The 17,059-nt window shown below is 38.4% G+C and overlaps 1 protein-coding gene across 1 annotated transcript in view; it reads right to left on the bottom strand.

The window, feature by feature from the left end:
• The window catches only part of LOC126373580 (protein gustavus), an 89,273-nt gene extending 85,029 nt beyond the window's left edge, over positions 1–4,244 (bottom strand). The window contains exon 1 of the mRNA XM_050019760.1: positions 4,010–4,244. The gene's annotated coding sequence lies outside the window, so the exon portion shown is untranslated. The remainder of the gene's footprint in view (positions 1–4,009) is intronic.
• Positions 4,245–17,059: the final 12,815 nt, after the last annotated feature.

Raw genomic sequence — 17,059 nt, forward strand, 5'->3', positions numbered from 1 at the left:
TTAGTCTGCTCACTGTGGTAATACGTTACTGGTCCATTTTTATAATATAATATATATATATATATATATATATATATATATATATATATATATATATATATATATATATTATTGAGGAGCTCGGTGGCGCAGCGGTAAACGCGCTCGGTCTGCGATTGTTGAAGTTAAGCAACTATCGCAAAGGCCGGTCATAGGATGGGTGACCACAAAAAAGAAAAGTTTTCATCTCGAGCTCCTCCGTGTTACGGAATGCACGTTAAGCCGTTGGTCCCGGCTGCATTAGCAGTCGTTAATAACCATCAATCCGCACTGGGCCCGCGTGATGGTTTAAGGCCCGATCTCCCTATCCATCCATAGGGAAAGCCCGTGCCCCAGCAGTGGGGACGTTAGTGGGCTGATGATGATGATATATTATTACAGACTGTCGGCGCTGCAGTAGCTCCGGCGTGGGGTTATTGTTTGTTGTGTTGTAGATGTTTAGCAGATAGGATTGCTTCAATGAAACCTTCGTCTTGAGGGGGATTGTTTATTGTCTTGATAATGGTTACATTTTTGTGTTGTGCGCGTACGCGATAGTTACATTGTTACGTGCGTGACGCGGAGATAGATCGTAGCGTAGAGAGTGAATTGAAAGAAGACCGGGACCGGGACCGGAACTTCATCGGTGTTGCCGTTTTTCAGTATTATGGTGCGTTCACGTTGGCGTGAACACAGACTAATATTGCCTATCAGATGTTAGTACACGCACACTAATACGGCTAAGTTTAAATAGGTTTTACTATAGAATAAAGAATAGCTACTACGTATAGAACGGTAACTCTTCGCCCCGCACCAATTCGTATCGGGCGCGGACCTCACCCCCCTCTGGGTCTTACTTTAGTCTTAAATAGCCGTAAGCCGCTAAGAAGTAAGAGAGAGAGTGTGCGGACTGTCTCTCGCTCGCACTTACGTCTTAGGCGGCACAGGGTACGAATGAAATTTTTGTATGGACTGTGACTTTTAACAGTCTCCGTGGTCTAGTGGTTAGAACGTTAGGCTCAAGATCTGGAGGTCTGGGATCGAGTCCCGATTGGGACATTGTCGAAATCACTAAGTGAGACTGCCTTTGCTTGGTACGGACTTTACAGGCTTGAATCACTTGATTGTCTGAAAAAGTAAGATGATTCCGTGCTTCGGTGGGCTATTAGCCGTAAAAACACCTCTACCAACCCGCAGTGGCGCAGCGTGGTGGAGTATGCTCCATACCACCTTCGTTGAGTGGGCCTGTGCCCAGCAGTGGGACATATAAGGATATATATATGAAACTGGGAAATAAACCACTTAACTACATGTTACATACAACACTGTTTAAGTTGCAAATACTTCAAATTCTACTTAATATTTTTATGAAGCTGCAGAAAAACGAAATGAAGACCATTTCAAATGGAACAGCTGTAAGAGTGCATATTTCTCATTGGGGTAGGCACAGACCACAGAGTTCCACTAACATAAATACAATATAGCATAGCATGAAATTATATGATGAGGAAACAACTGTTGGTTAGTTTGGCTCATTCAATGTTAATTATACTTATGACGTCACTGGCAGACACTTTGTGTATGATCAATTGATCATGCTATTTTATTTGTGTCTTATGATTTTACTGTGCTACTAATCATAAACCCAATATGAGATCAATACAAATAAATAATACATATTTTATGAATAGATTTCCATCTCCATGGTCTAGTGGTGTAGTGTTGGGCTGACAAACTAGAGATTAAGGTTTGATAACCAATTTGTTTGGCTAGGACATTGCAGGCTTGAATCATCTGGTTGTCCAGAAACTTAAGATAATTCTGTGCTTCAGAAGGTACAATCAAAGAGCAAAAGTTCAGTCACTGAGCCCAAAAAAATATTTTTAAACAGTGGTGAAATTATGAACCATTATTAGTTATCATAATTATAAAATTTATGTTTTTGTAGGTGTTTTTGGTCTATTACAGAAACGAAATGTAACCAAGAGGGTCCTAAGTGCAACCAGTTAATTTATTACTTTGCAAGAAACTGATTGGACTTTTGCAGATTATAGTACATTAAGTTGTTGGCCCCAGTCCCCAGCTACTAGCCAAGACACCTCCACCAACCAGCAGTGGAGCAGCATGGTAGAGTATGCTCCACACTCCTTCCATTTGACTGTGAGGGGTTTGTGCCCAGCAGTGGGAAGTATACATATAGACTATTAATGTTTTAAAATAAATAAAATAAAAATAGCCTTTATTCACCGATGTACAGTTCTACTTTACATAGGTTTATTATATGTAGTACTTATTCTAATCGGGCTGTCCTGAGACATAGGCCTCCTCCATCATGCGCCAATCTGCTCTACTTTGTGTGTATCGTCTCCACCCCTTAGGTAGGTCGTCCTCCCATCTTTTGATTGGCCTCCCTCTTCGCCTTTTGCCGTCTCTGGGGTACCATTCCGTGATGTCTTTTGTCCATTTGTTAGTTTTAGACCTCATCATGTGTCCGTATTAATGTTTTACATTGTTATAAAGTTTGTGATTATTTAGAAGATATGAATGCATGGGATTAACTGTCTGAGAACTGATATTAGGCCGCAAATTTAATCAATTGTATAGCAATATTTTATGTTTATATATATTTAAAAAAAAAAACGTCTAGAGCCCTGTGCTGAAGTTTTTCTTGCAGCTTCTTTTCCCCGGCTATACAGGTTGTGAGAAGCTGCAGTAGTTTTAGGTGGATGAGAAGTTTGTTATGTAAAAAATGACGATTCAAAGTGTAACTATTAGCGATGGGCGTTATTAACCATAACTGGTTATATATGCAGTTACGAGCTCGAACAGTGATCACTCGTTTTCCACTACAACAAAAACTAGTGATATTCATAACGCCATTTAAACGATCGAAATAGGCATCAGTCTTCAATAACTCTTTTAATCACAACGCCATAAAGTTAAATCGAATTCACTCTTAGTATCGATACACGATACGTGTGCGTGAAGAAGAATTAAGTTATACTGCTACCTAACCAAACGATTTTACGTTACAATTATCACGTTTGCTTCAGAACGTTGTGAAAATAACTAGTTATAAAAATCACTAGTTAAGAAACTAGTTATTGGAAATCACATAACGCTTACGTTACGTTATCTCAAAAACCGATAACGACCCATCGCTAGTAACTATGTTACCTACTAAATAAAGATATTTTTGAATTTGAATATAATGTGGATAGATTTAGATATACCACTCACATCCATGAGTATAGTATAAAGGGTTATGGGTGGGAGTTGGTCTGTCTGTTTAAGTGCTTCATTTAGCTATATGTTTTTTTATTTACAAATGTATTTTAAAAAGAATGCTGTGCATTTATGTAGGTACATAATATTGGTGGTGGTGAGTAAAGGGTGATACAGATGGCACAGTAATAATAATAATATGAACACCCCATTGCTTAGTTAATTGTAGATATCGTAATAAACTGGTTTGATTTTATATAAGTAGTTGCATTATTAATGGTATAATAATAAGTGAAAAAAAATTAAGCTACCTACTCATATAACAAGTTTAAGTTATTTAAATACGCGTGAATAATAACTTAAGCGTTTGTGTGCGCATTACGTTCGACTAAAGCGTTTGCCTTTTGATTGTTTGGGCTTGGTTTGTTTTATGCCTCCCCAGTTTGACTGTAGCTATTTCAGACATTCTCAGAAACGTGATCCACCACAAAATGAACTTGGAATTGTAAAGACTACCGCGTCATGTAACAAATGCAACGGAGATACAGCGAAACATATGTGTCGGTGGGTCTTAACGAATTATCGACCCACGACTTTGCGGCTCTAAACTTCAGCAAAAGACCATTAATGTAACTTTTGGATAACCAATAGAATATTCACAAAGTACTGAATACAAGCCAGAAACCGTCGTTTGAACCCCGCCATCGATTTCCAATTATTCTCCGCAGCCAAAGCGTCACCAGAAACAATGAAAACAGTTTTTTACCTTCGTTTTCGTGACTCCACGGTGCTGATTTAGTTTCCCAATGAGTACAGTTATTCACAACACTTATCATCACAATACTATAAATACTTTAATTACTAATTCTACCATTGGAATTATAGTTATTTTAATTATTATAATAACATAAAATACACAAGCTGAATATAAGCGAGGGTTCAGACATGACACAAAAGTACAAAACAAACCAATAGAAAAAGAGAAGGAACAAATGCGACGCGCATGCGCCAATAACAGCTCTGTCGGTAAAGCAGTTCAAAAAATATATTGCCATTTGTAAAAAATAGTTTTGTAATCGATAGATGTTGTAATCGATAGACGTTGTAATCCATTGTAATCAAATTCAAGTCGATACTAACACATAAACAGTTTTATAATCGGATTTCGGGATCCTACATTGTTTGGGTTTAAAGTAGGGATATGAGACTCCCTCCCTCTTGAGGTAAGAACCCGTTATTATGTGTTTTAATTATGATAATAACCGCGTAAACGTAAAACAATGTATCCTACATTGTTGTTAAAATGCAGATATCAAAGAACCTGCCATCATCATCAATATCGACGGTTTGGACCAATAGCCATACAATGTTTATCTACGAAAATGGCATTCGCTGCGTCCATTGGTTGAAGCCGCTGTTTTTAAATTTTGTGTATTTTAAGCTAATGATTATTTTAATTAAAATATTAAAACAACTGTTTTTCGAAAAGATCGTAACCGTCTGCCTAAGAGCAAACCACTATCATTATTTATTGTCTTCGGCAGCACTATTATTTAATCGATTCACACACTTTACAGTTGGAGTATCGATTCTAATTTGTCTAAATGACAACACTGGTACGGTAAAACAGATTGCTTCTACTGTTGCCATCTTTTGTTACCATTACGAACTATTACAATTTCTATGTTGACAAGCGACAGCTTTCTTGTTTTAGACATAAAGCTAACAGATGTCGCTCTACATCGTAGTTCCATTTCCCTCACAAGATGGCGCTATTTTACATTCAATATTTTTGCAGTTCTGCGGAGGGCGCCACTGCTTTCTTTGTATTCTAATTTTTCGAACTAAAGATGGAAATTAATTGTGCGTAACCCAGGAATGTGTGCCATGTTTCACATTATGTTTTTATGAGCACAGTTGCAAAGCGACATTTATGAGTTGGAATTTATGCCTGGTGCCTAATTTCACGCTAAATTAAGACCGGAAGATGTATCCAATAAGGAGGATTTAACAGAGACATTATAAACCGTTAAGTTTGTTCAAACACACTTTTTGCTGTTTCAATCACGCGAGAATGATTGTAGGTATCGCGTTTTGTATTTGGGTGATTCCAAAACTGCACTTAGGTGTAACCTTTGTGAAGAGGAAAATGAAAAAAAAAAATACTGTCCATAAAAGTAATTTTATTGTGTCCTGATGGTTCAGAGCTCGCCACTTATTCGGTCGGTTACTTGTTGCCAGCAACCGAATCCCGAATAATTAGCCGCTGGTGGCGTAACCATTCCAGTGAGATAGGGCCTTAGGGCCCTAGGTGAGTACAAAAAATTATGAGTTGTAATCCGTGCTTCGGAAAGCACGTTAAGCCGTTGGTATCGGTTACCTACTTATTAATGTAAGTACGTAGCCTTTGGCGGCTCAATAATAACCATGACACCAGGGTTGCCGAGGTTAGTTATCCAACTCACAACCCACACGAAAGCAATTTAATGAGTTTTGTGACCATCTCAGGGCTTTGCTTACCCGAGAACGTAGGAAGTTTAAAATGGTTATTTTTTACGGGGCGGGTGAAATTTCTGACCGCTCCTCAAATGGTCGGCCAAGTAGTGAATGCTGGTAGCCAAATCAACAATAAGTGACTATAAAAAGATGATCTAGTAGGCATAAGTACAGCTCGGAGATTTTGAGAAAAATCAGTTTGTATGTAGGAAACATTAGGGAAGTGGGTAAGGCAGTTTCCTCGTAACAGATGAATCTTGGCCTTTCTTTAAGTACTGCAAATCTGAACATTATAACACAAGTACCTAATATAACACTACACAACCGTAGTACATTAGCACACACACACACACACACACACACACACACACACACACACACACACACACACACACACACACACTCATACAAGTATTTATAGATTTGATATTTTCTTTTTAAGAAATGTTTTATGATTTAGTCTGTGTTTAATTCAAGTTAACTATTTTCAATTTTATTTATATATTTTGTTATTTTCTCTTGACCGTGACTTTCTGGAGGAGGAGGCCTGGAGTCCTAGGGTGGTATTAATAAACTAATCTCAGCTGAGACTGCCCTCAAGATCATGCTCAAGTCCCTGTTTTTATATGAGAACTGTCACAGTGACACGATCTTGAGAGCAGTCACGAAGCTTAGGTTAGTTTATTAATACCGCCCATAAAACACAGGGTATCCTAGTTTAGTATCCAGCCTCTACAAATATTGTATTTTTGTATGTATTTATGTATCCATGTGTTTTTTGTGGAGGAAATAAAGATTTTTTACTTACTTTTACTTACTTACATTGGAAAAGGTGGCCCTCCGGGTAGTAGGCACATGTTCACCTTTCTAAATTGCCTTCATTCCCGTCAAAGGGCAGTAGAGGGCGCGCGACCTTCCAAGTACCCTTATTACGGCCAACCTCTCTCTTTGTCCTTTTCGACGTGTCTTTGAGATAAAAATTGGGTCGACATTTCGACTTTTCCAAGAACTTCAAAGGGAAGGAACGCGGTAAATTGGATATGTTAACATGAAGGTCTCAATTCAGTATTCAGCCTGCTATAGGAAACAATTTAAGGTTGTTTCAATATTATACAAGGTGTTAGTGACATCGTAACGAAAACTTAGAAATTCAGACCATGATTCTTAGTTGATATTAAGTGGAATTTTCCGTCACAAAAGAATAGAATTAAAAAAAAAAATACTAAAATTTTCGTGAATTTTTCGACAGAAAATTCCACTTGATCATCAGCCGTACGACGCCCACTGCTGGGCATAGGCCTCCCCCAAGGATCTCCACGACGATCGGTCCTGCGCTGCCCGCAGGATTCCACTTGATATCAACTCAGAATCATGGTCTGAGTCATTCCCCTCAGTATTTGTTACGGTGTCACTAACACCGATACCTACTTGTATGGCTACCTGTATGTACTAGTATGGGGTATAAATGACATCGTAACAAATACTGAGAGGGGTGATTCAGCTGATTATTCTGAGTTAGTATCAAGTGGTATTTTTCATTGCAAAAATAAAAAAATATAAAAAAAATCGTGAATTTTGCGACGGAAAATTCCACTTGATATCAACTCAGAATCATGGTCTGAATCATCCCCATGTATTCGTTACGATGTCACTAACACCCTGTATAGGTACTATAAGCTTCAAAACTCCAATCAGTTTTTTGTTAACAGACTGATTGCTCTTAAGACCTTCTGATTAGGTTCGTCTCGTTTCTGTAATAGACCACAAACACCTACAAAGATATCAATTTTATAATTATTACGACTCTCTCTCTCTCTCTCTTTGGCATTTATTATTCCCGTCCCCCGTTATTATTATTATTATTGCCATTTATAATTATGACGACTACGGTTCATAATGTGTATGCGTGCTTATACGAAACAATTGATGAATGTGGAGGAAGCAAGAGAAGTGCGTCGGGATCGAAGCAAATGGAATTCCATAGTCTCTGCTTACGCCGGTGGGAGATAGATGTGTGTTTATGTATGTATGGTTCATAATACCATACCGATGTTTGTTTTATTGTGTATGTAACTGTGATTAAATCTAATCGTATGTGTTTCAACCACAGAAATACGGTGCGTTTTGCACAGCAATATTATATATTTTTATTTATTAAAGACACTACTCTGAACCGGCGTGCGTGTATGAAGCGATTGATGAGTGTGGAGGAGGCAAGAGAAGTGTGTCAGGATCGAAGCAAATGGAATTCTATAGTCTCTGCTTACTCCGGTGGGAAATAGGCGTGAGTTTATGTATGTATGTATGTATGTATTTATTAAAGACAACACAGATCCATTAATTTGTTAGTACAATTAATATGATACTTGGGCTGTGATTGAACTTTTAGCTCTTCTTTTGGTCCGGCCAAGTAGTTAATGCCATCTGCGGCAAATCTACAATAAGTCACGTCAAAAAAAAAGAGCTAAAGATTTTTTTTACGGACAAATGGGGAGCGCTGAAGGCTCACCCGGTACAACGTTTAAGACAACAGGCCTGAGGGTGCCCAGTTGGGCGCGAACCTCAGCTCAGGGCGTCGTCTCAGAGGAAAAATATTTGAAAGAATTAATCGACCCTAGTGGGTCGATAGCGATAAGCGCTGAATGAGGGAAATCGTCGACCACGCCGGCGGGGTCGGTATCGGGGCCCTGAAGTGTTTGGTGTCGCGAGCTGATCGGCTGCCTCTATGGCAATCTTTAGCTCGTTGACTGTACGGAAGTATAAAATGTATCAAGCGGGGAATGGTTTTGGTATATATTATATGGGTGAAGTGTAATGACCTTAAAAACAATGTAATGTTTTATTTAGTTATTATTATTGCTTCTATGCTGTTCTGGGAGCATATAAAAAACATAGAACACGTTCAGCTGCTTCTCTTCCCGGGCATGTCGTAAAAACCGACAGAGGGATTGTGTCCTCTAACATGATGGACTAATGTTATGGGCGATAGGCTGATCCCTTATCACCATAAGGTTCATCATAACCATCTTTGGACTTCGTATCAACAGTGGCTGCAAGTTGTCTTTGATTACTTGTGGCTCTGCCCACCCCATTAGGGATTACGGGCGTGAGTTTATGTATGTAGAAGCTCATTACTATATCCCAATGGCGTAGTCAGTGGTACATCCATCACATGATGAACTAAATAACCACGCGTCACCAAGCTTTCTGTGTTTCTGTGTGCTTTCTGTGAGATGTTTCTGTGTTACTGGGACAAATTAATACACTATTATAATCGTAGTGATATTAATTAGGTAGACGAATGTTGTATAACAGGAAATCAATGAACGATCTCTTGTAATAGCGAACATTTAAGAGCTACATAATAATATAATATACGTATAGTATGCTCTTGAACGTGTATCACTGCCCATCTGTCTTTATCTAAAGTTAATTCTTTGCTCCTTATACGACCCTCTCTCGCCTTCTCTTTAATTATTTCCATCTATCTACGCTCTTCTTGGCTTTCCCCTCCAGCATAACGTTTTAGCAAATTCGTCACAGGTATCTTATAAATATAGTAGTCTCTCAATGCGTCTTATCGGGGCTTCGGGGGATGCTAGAGCTGGTAGTTATTTCTGTCAGAGAATTAGTCTGGCGATTCAGAGGGGTAGTGCTGCCAGTCTGTTGGGCACCTTGCCTCGATGTGACGTATTGGAGGAGGTGTTTTATTTGTAAGATGTGTTTGTTTTGTTTTTAATTGTGCAAATTATTAAATTTGAAAAATAGGAGGTAGTCAATCATTTTAACCAAAGTCTTCAACATTTATCTTCACGCTATATTTCATTTTTGTTCAGGTTTTGTTTTTATAGACTAGGTGTATGTTATTAGCCTTTTTTGCACTTTTATCAAGGCACATACATACATGCATAAATTCACGTCTATTTCCCACCGGGGTAAGCAGAGACTATGGAATTCCATTTGGTTCGATCCTGACACACTTCTCTTGCTTCCTTCATATTCATCAATCAATTCAAAGTAGATCGCACTGATCCTTTTCTAAGGACATCTTAAATTTGGTCAATGTTACCAAGGTACTTATTTTAAAACAGAATCAGAATCACAAACATCCATTCAACGTAATTATTATGGATAAACTTGTTTAAAGTCAATTGAACATTTTTCAATCTGCGTCATTTCGCAAGGTGTTATGGCTGAGGCGAAGAAATGACAAGAAACTGCAACAGCAACACATCTTTTAAATCAATGTAGGTATACATTACAAGATATTTGATAACTTGAGGAACGCACTTATTACCAGGCATTTTTATCATTTAGGCAGTCATTAATGTTATAGTAAGTTTTTTTTACATAAAGTAAGCCTCACATGAAATTCAAATTTATATTCTGACAAAGGAACCTACGTAGTACTTTTCCTTTATTGTGAAATATAGTCACCTACTTACTACATAAAGTGTTCAGCTGTAGTACTCATATACGGCAAATACGTAACATTTGAATGTAATACACTTCCCGTCAATAATAAATTACATCATTCTTTTATTTAAAACACAAAAAAGTAAAAAACGAGCACGCTTTTTCAGCCAGACTACAAAAAGCGTGTATTCAATGTGCAAAGCAAAAGTATGAAACTTCAATAAGCTGTATGTAAAGGCAACCTAATTACCTCAACCTCCGAGAGGAGCGTCGGATGACCTGGATACGGAGGCTGCAGGCGCGGGGAGCGGGGGAGGGGAGGCGAATCGATGTGTTGCCATGGCAACCGCGACGTCTGCCGAGGAGCCTGCGCTGTCCCTTTCTGTCTCGCCTCGATATCATATCACATAGCCTTGCAAGGCGAAACCAGCTAAGCGAAAAACACTGTTGTTTAAGATTAAACTGTAATTCTAAGGGATTTAAGACTATCTTTCGCTGATGGTAAAGTCAAGATATGTTTTTGTAAGTTAAGATTAAGACATCTTGCGATATATAAGGAAGAAACAGTGTCGAGTCGATAAAGACAAAACAACAGGAGGGTTTATGCAATTTTCGATCTTTCGCCGCTGGAGTTTCAGTAGTAATTTATCTTTAGATCTTACGTGTGCAGGGGTGGATTTCATTCACCTGTGTTGTGGTTGTTCCGGGGTGGATTCACAAGATATTTGGGGTTTGTCACGAGTCTGTTAACATCTGGTCCCTTAATTTATGAAGGGGTACAGGAGGTGTTGTAATTAATAATTTATTTTTGGACGTGATTGCTTTCCGAAGTTATTTACAGGTTGTTAAAGATTAAGTCTGTTTTTGAAAATGTTTGTGAATTATGATTTGGAGTTGAAATTGCATAGCTCTATACAAAAGTTGGCTTTGTTTCTGTCTTTGAAATTCACTTCTGTATTACCGTGACTATTCTAGCCGTGAGTGTATCGATATCACGTATATCGACTTTTCTTTAACTGATTAAGATTTGACTGAGATGGCATCCACTACTAAGTCGGTATTATATTTAAATGGGACTTGTTCATAGCTGACGAGGAGTGGATACACCTCTGCCTACCCTTTTCGGGGTTATAGGCGTGATGCTATGTTAGGTTCTATTTTAGAATAGATAAAAAAACTATAAATAAAAGCGGGATACTAGAGAAACGATGTCTATACACATCGTTTCTCTAGTATTATCCCGTTTTTTCACAAAGGTTTGACAGGTCCAGTTTTTAACAGAAGCGACTGCCTTTTTTATTACAAAACCTCACACGGTTCGGTACTTCCGAATATACATTTCTAGGTATGCGGGTTTTTTTACGATGTTTGTCCTTCACCGCACATGACAGACATAAGATCCAAACATGAATTCGATAATCATAGGTTTAGGCCCGTGTTGGATTTGAACCTGCGACCTCACAACGAGTGTCAAGCGTACTTCCAACTAGGCTACCAGGCCAAAACAACCAATTCATACGTCGAAAAACCGACCCACCCAAAGTGACTTATCCATAACAGAATCGACATTTCTCCTACAATTTTTCTTTGAATATGCATACGCAAACACCCGGTCTCCCCCACTCCAGGGAGTCGGTACACTGAACATTAATCACTCATAAAAAAGACAAAGGTAGTTCTAAGCCAGTCATATCTACCATCAGTCTTGTGGGTCACACGTATATTGGGTGTGTGGGATTTACAGATTTTTTTTAATATACTTTTTTAGTATAAAGTTGCATGGAGAATGCTACATCGTCAAGAGCGTGGCTCTTAAATTAATGACGATGTATTTTTCTCTACGAAGTAGCATGGAGAGGAATGCTACACCGACAAGAGCGTGGTTCTTAAATGAATAAAAAGCTACAGAACAAAAAAGTACCAAACAAAAATAAAATTAAATAAAACTAAAACAAATATACAAAACTCAAAATAAAACAAATATCTTAAATTAGTGATGATTTTTTTGTCGCAGAGGTAGAGGCAGATCTATAAAGCATTGGAGGGAATACTTGGAGGTCTAGCAAAGTTTTAAAATTAAGAAAAAAAATTTTTTTTTACTTCATCAGTTTATGTCCTCTAGAGGGCGCCATATTGAATTTAGTGTGACGTCACGTAGCCAACCAGCGGACAATCAAGACTCTTCTAGTGACTTGCCTTTGTTAAATTCGGATTAGTGGTTTAGAAATTAGGTGGAATAGACGTACAGTCACGAGTAATATCATGTACCCACTTTAGAACCCTGTCGCACTATCATATTTGACATTTAATGAGAATTATGGTTGCATTTGTAAAAAAAGATAATGAGACATGGTATCAAAGTGTACATTAGTATTCGTGACCGTACACACATGCACATAATTCTATTTGGGTAAAACAAAATATTTGGGCGAATGATGAAAAGTATAATTTTAAAAGCAAAAGCAATAGAGCGAAATTGAATGTATAACACGTTGATAGAATAAATCCCAACAGAGACGGAGTGGGTTGGTACCTTAGCCAAGTTATAAACGATTACGAAAAATGTCAGTGTAATGGAATAAATCGTATGACTGATATGTAACGTCACCTTATGTCGCTTACTCGCCTTTACCTACCTTTTACTCATGACACGCGCAGTCCCAATTCTTCTTCTATCGTGTGGGTTGTGAGGGGGATTATCAACCCCATCAACCCTAGTGTCAGGGTTACTATTGAGCCACTAAAGGCCCCTGACATGGCTCATGTAACGACTACGAACTTGCATCAGTAAGTAGTAACCGGGACCAAAAGCATAACGTGCCTTCCGAAGCACGGATCATCTTACTTTCGGACAATCTGGTGATCAGCCTATAATGTCCTAACCAAACTAGGGATCACAAAGTGATTTTTGTGATATGTCCTCAAGTTCCCACCGGGATTGGAACTCGGGACCTACGGATCATGAGCCAAACGCTCAAACCACTGGATCACGGAGGCGGTCCCAATTAATAACCTATCAATCCCAACAGTGGGCAAATCCGTAGTACATAAACCTCGCCTTACCTTCATTAGGCACGTCGTGCCGTCGTCCAGTCCTCGTCCACCTTTCTTTTTAATGACCCCGGCTATGTCACGGAACACGGTAATATTTATGTAAATTGTGGAGAATATGATTACTCCGCGCCTCCCATGTTGATAATCATATTTACTGCCACCCCCTTGCGGCGTGCGGGCGAGTTGTAGCGACCGGCGGTAGAAGGGAGCGAGTTATCGAACGCTAAATCTAAAGCTGAGTAAGTTACAAGTTGCTCTTTAACTTAAGAATAACGGTCGAGTCGCTGTACCATTTTCAATTTACGCATCTCAATCCAAGCCAACTTGCCTGAAACAAAGATATCTTTATTTAGGTGAAGTTAATACAAGTAGGTTATTATTCATTTTTAGATAAATTGATAATCTGACCACGATCTTTCTAAATTAAGTTTTCACAGCACGACATAAATCTAAGCGTATTGCAACCGTTTAAAAATTCCGTGGCAAGTGAAAATATTTCAAAGAAAGTTGGCCATTTGAATCTCGAAATGAAATAACCAATAAGTACTACATACACGGTGCGCATACTTTACCGGGGTGAAATTACGAGGGGATTTTTCACATTATCGGGATCAAAGTTTTGGACGGAATCCAGAAACCCGGATGGTTTAAAATGGTGGTTCCAGTTCAGAAGAATAATATTGTGTGCTTTTAAAGGATTTTTATAGCATTCACCCTTGCCCAGAGAAACTCAAAAAGAGAAAATTAGATCTGATACGGACGGGACTTGAACCCGCAGTATTGTGTCTTGTCAGGTTTATTATCGAGCCGTCAGCGTCAGGGTGACATGCTCGCCTCCGCTTCCGCTCATCACTGGCGCTGCACCCAATGTGGGGGTAGGAGTATCCCCCTAGTTCTTCAGTCGATACGTCTGTCACAAACACAGTCAACTTGGACTGTTTGTATGAACAGAATCAGTAATCTGACACTTTTGAACGAAACACGGGTAATATTCTCCTTTATGAAATATAAATAAGTACTTGTTAGAATACTTAGTTTAGGGAAATATTTATTTTATTGTTCAGCTTTTCAAGAAGCTGTGGCAGTCGATAGAAAATAGTACCTACTAGGTATACCTAGTAGCTGCTACCTATTGAACAAATAAATACAATTTTGTAAGTGACTTTAGTATTCTATGGGATGTAAGATCAACGACCGACTTTATCAACCCAACAGGGTAAATAAGGGTAACAGGGGGTGAGGGGTAATAGGGTTACTTCGGTATTGATAAGATGGATGATTGACAGACCAAACTAACATCCCTGTATATAGTTCAGCTTATGGTCTTAAGACCCAAAATCCTTTTAAAACTAATATCCCATTATTTAGCTATTGTGTTTGGAAGTCTGTGCTGCAGGAGGATATTGCAGATGATTATACTGTGTGACTGTTTGCCCTCGCGGCACGGATTTCGCGACGTGCACGGTGCCAATTACATCGAAAACTTTAGCCAATAGACGTAGCGAATGCTGTCTACGTGAATAAAATTCGTCCTGTTATTGGTCGAAGCCGATATAACTCGCGCCATGCGCGGGACGGATTCCGTGCTGCGGGGGCTGTTAGTCCCATTTATAAGCATCTCAACTGTATCTCTACCATTGCATTGCCCTTTTTACAACACCTTGTATGTCGTTTATACCGACATACAAGGTGTAAGTGCATGACATCGTAACGAAAACTTTGAGGGATGATTCAGACCATGATTCTGAGTTAATATCAAGTGGAATTTTCCGTCACAAAGTTCATGATTTTTTTTTTCGAATTCATGTTTGGATCATAAATGATTATCACGTGCTCAGCGGTGAAGGAAAACATCGTGAGGAAACCCACATTCTAGAGAAATGCATCTTCGGAGTTTTCGGATGTATGTGACCTAACCTAACCTGTATTGGGCTGGTTTTCCCTTTGCGCGTTGAAAGTTCAGACAGGCAGTCGCTTCTGTAAAAAACTGGACCTCTCAAATCTTCAGGTTAGGTAAGCGGACCCTGTGAAAAACAGGATAATGCTAGGGAGATGACATCGTTTTATCTATATCTATACCGAAGACTAAGTATCCGCAGTCAGTCATATTCACTAAGCGCTTTGGTTCATAAACTCCGTTTCAATCCAACTTGGGCTACGTTATCGTAGTCCACACTTCCAATGTCCGATTTGACCTGAAGCTTAGCTTTAACTTATTAATGTCAAGAATAGCATTGCGTGGCGACTGTTTCTTTTCTTCTAATTAACATTCCTATACTTGTGACACGCGTGGAAGTTGCTATACTTAACTATAAACAACTTGACATGAACAGAAGGAGGTTATGCGAGTAGCGGCTCGTGTGAAGGCCTTTTGAAAAGTCGATGTTTACACATAAATATAGCTTGTTTTAGATAGTTCGCATTTCTTCTATGCTAGAGTGGTATAAGTGACATCGTAACGAAAACTTTGAGGGATGATTCAGGCCATGATTCTGAGTTAGTATCAAGTGGAATTTCCCATCGCAAAAGTATAGAAGGTTGTCTGGAAGAGATCGCTCTTAGCGATAAGGCCGCCTTTGCCCGCCTTAGAATAAGTTTATCCTGTAAATGTCTTGTAAATTTGTGTGCAATAAAGTGTTTTTATTTTTTTTATTATAGAATTGAATATAATTTAAAACTAAAAAAAAAAACATGAATTTTGCGACGGAAAATTCCACTTGATATTAACTCAGAATCATGGTCTGAATCATCCCCCTGAGTATTCGTTACGATGTCACTGACACCCTGTATACCTATAACACAATATCACAACAAGAAAAAAGACAGAAAGCACAACTTATTTATACTTAACAGAAATTTCTTCCAGTAGCCCTGTGAGAGTGGTAGATTAACTAGGAGAGGGCAGATAACAGTACCATAGCATAAAAAAATATTACCCTAATATTACCTATTACATATAGAACGGTAATTCTCCGCGGCACACCAATTGCGTCGTGTACCTACTAGGTTCAAGATAAATAATGAAATTTTGATTACTTACTATATAAAGACAGACCTAAAACGAACGAAAAACATTTTCTTTTTTTTTCTATTTAACTTATTTATAAATTTTAATCAAGAAAAACGTAATAATAATTCCGACAGTTTATCACGTTTTTCTATGACGTCACAGTGTGCTTTATGTGTGTTTTTTATTAAAAAGTAACTGATTTGAGTGTTGGTTATATCGAAAACTTTAGCCAATAGACGCAGCGAATGCACTTGTTTTTTTTAATACTCCTGGTTAAGACTTTAGACTAGATTACTGTGTATTTAAATCGTTATTCCCACATTAAACCTTAGACTTATAAGGAAAGTTTTATCTGTCGTTTGATGTGTAGAAGGATGCGCAGTAGGTATATATGATAAGGACAGGACAGTGTGATGTGCGGCCGACCGGTGCAACGCACGAACTCACTCACATACACACACCATTTATTAACTGATGACCCATATCTATTTGTTCGTATTATTTTATGATATTTTTATGTTTATGGTAAATCGTATTAATGTGTATTTATTGTAATTGTTATAATTTTGTAATATTAAATAATTATATGTAAGTAAGTTTAAGTAGTATGTATCTATGTACATATATACCGCGATGTCCGTGGCCTCACTCGGCAGGGCCCGCAGAATACCAGCGTCGTGGCTCACGCCGCGACTTATGCTGAGCGAGGTCCTTTTATTCCGGACTCCACCGCAGATGATCGGGCCGTCAGTGCGTTGCATTTAGAATACTTAGTTTTATTATTGTTGTTTTTATGATTTTGGTTTGTTTTTCTTTTTGTTTTGGTATATATTTTTTTTG

The sequence above is a fragment of the Pectinophora gossypiella genome, chromosome 16 (genome assembly GCF_024362695.1).
Source record: "Pectinophora gossypiella chromosome 16, ilPecGoss1.1, whole genome shotgun sequence".
In the NCBI taxonomy this organism is placed as follows: Eukaryota; Metazoa; Arthropoda; class Insecta; order Lepidoptera; family Gelechiidae; genus Pectinophora; species Pectinophora gossypiella.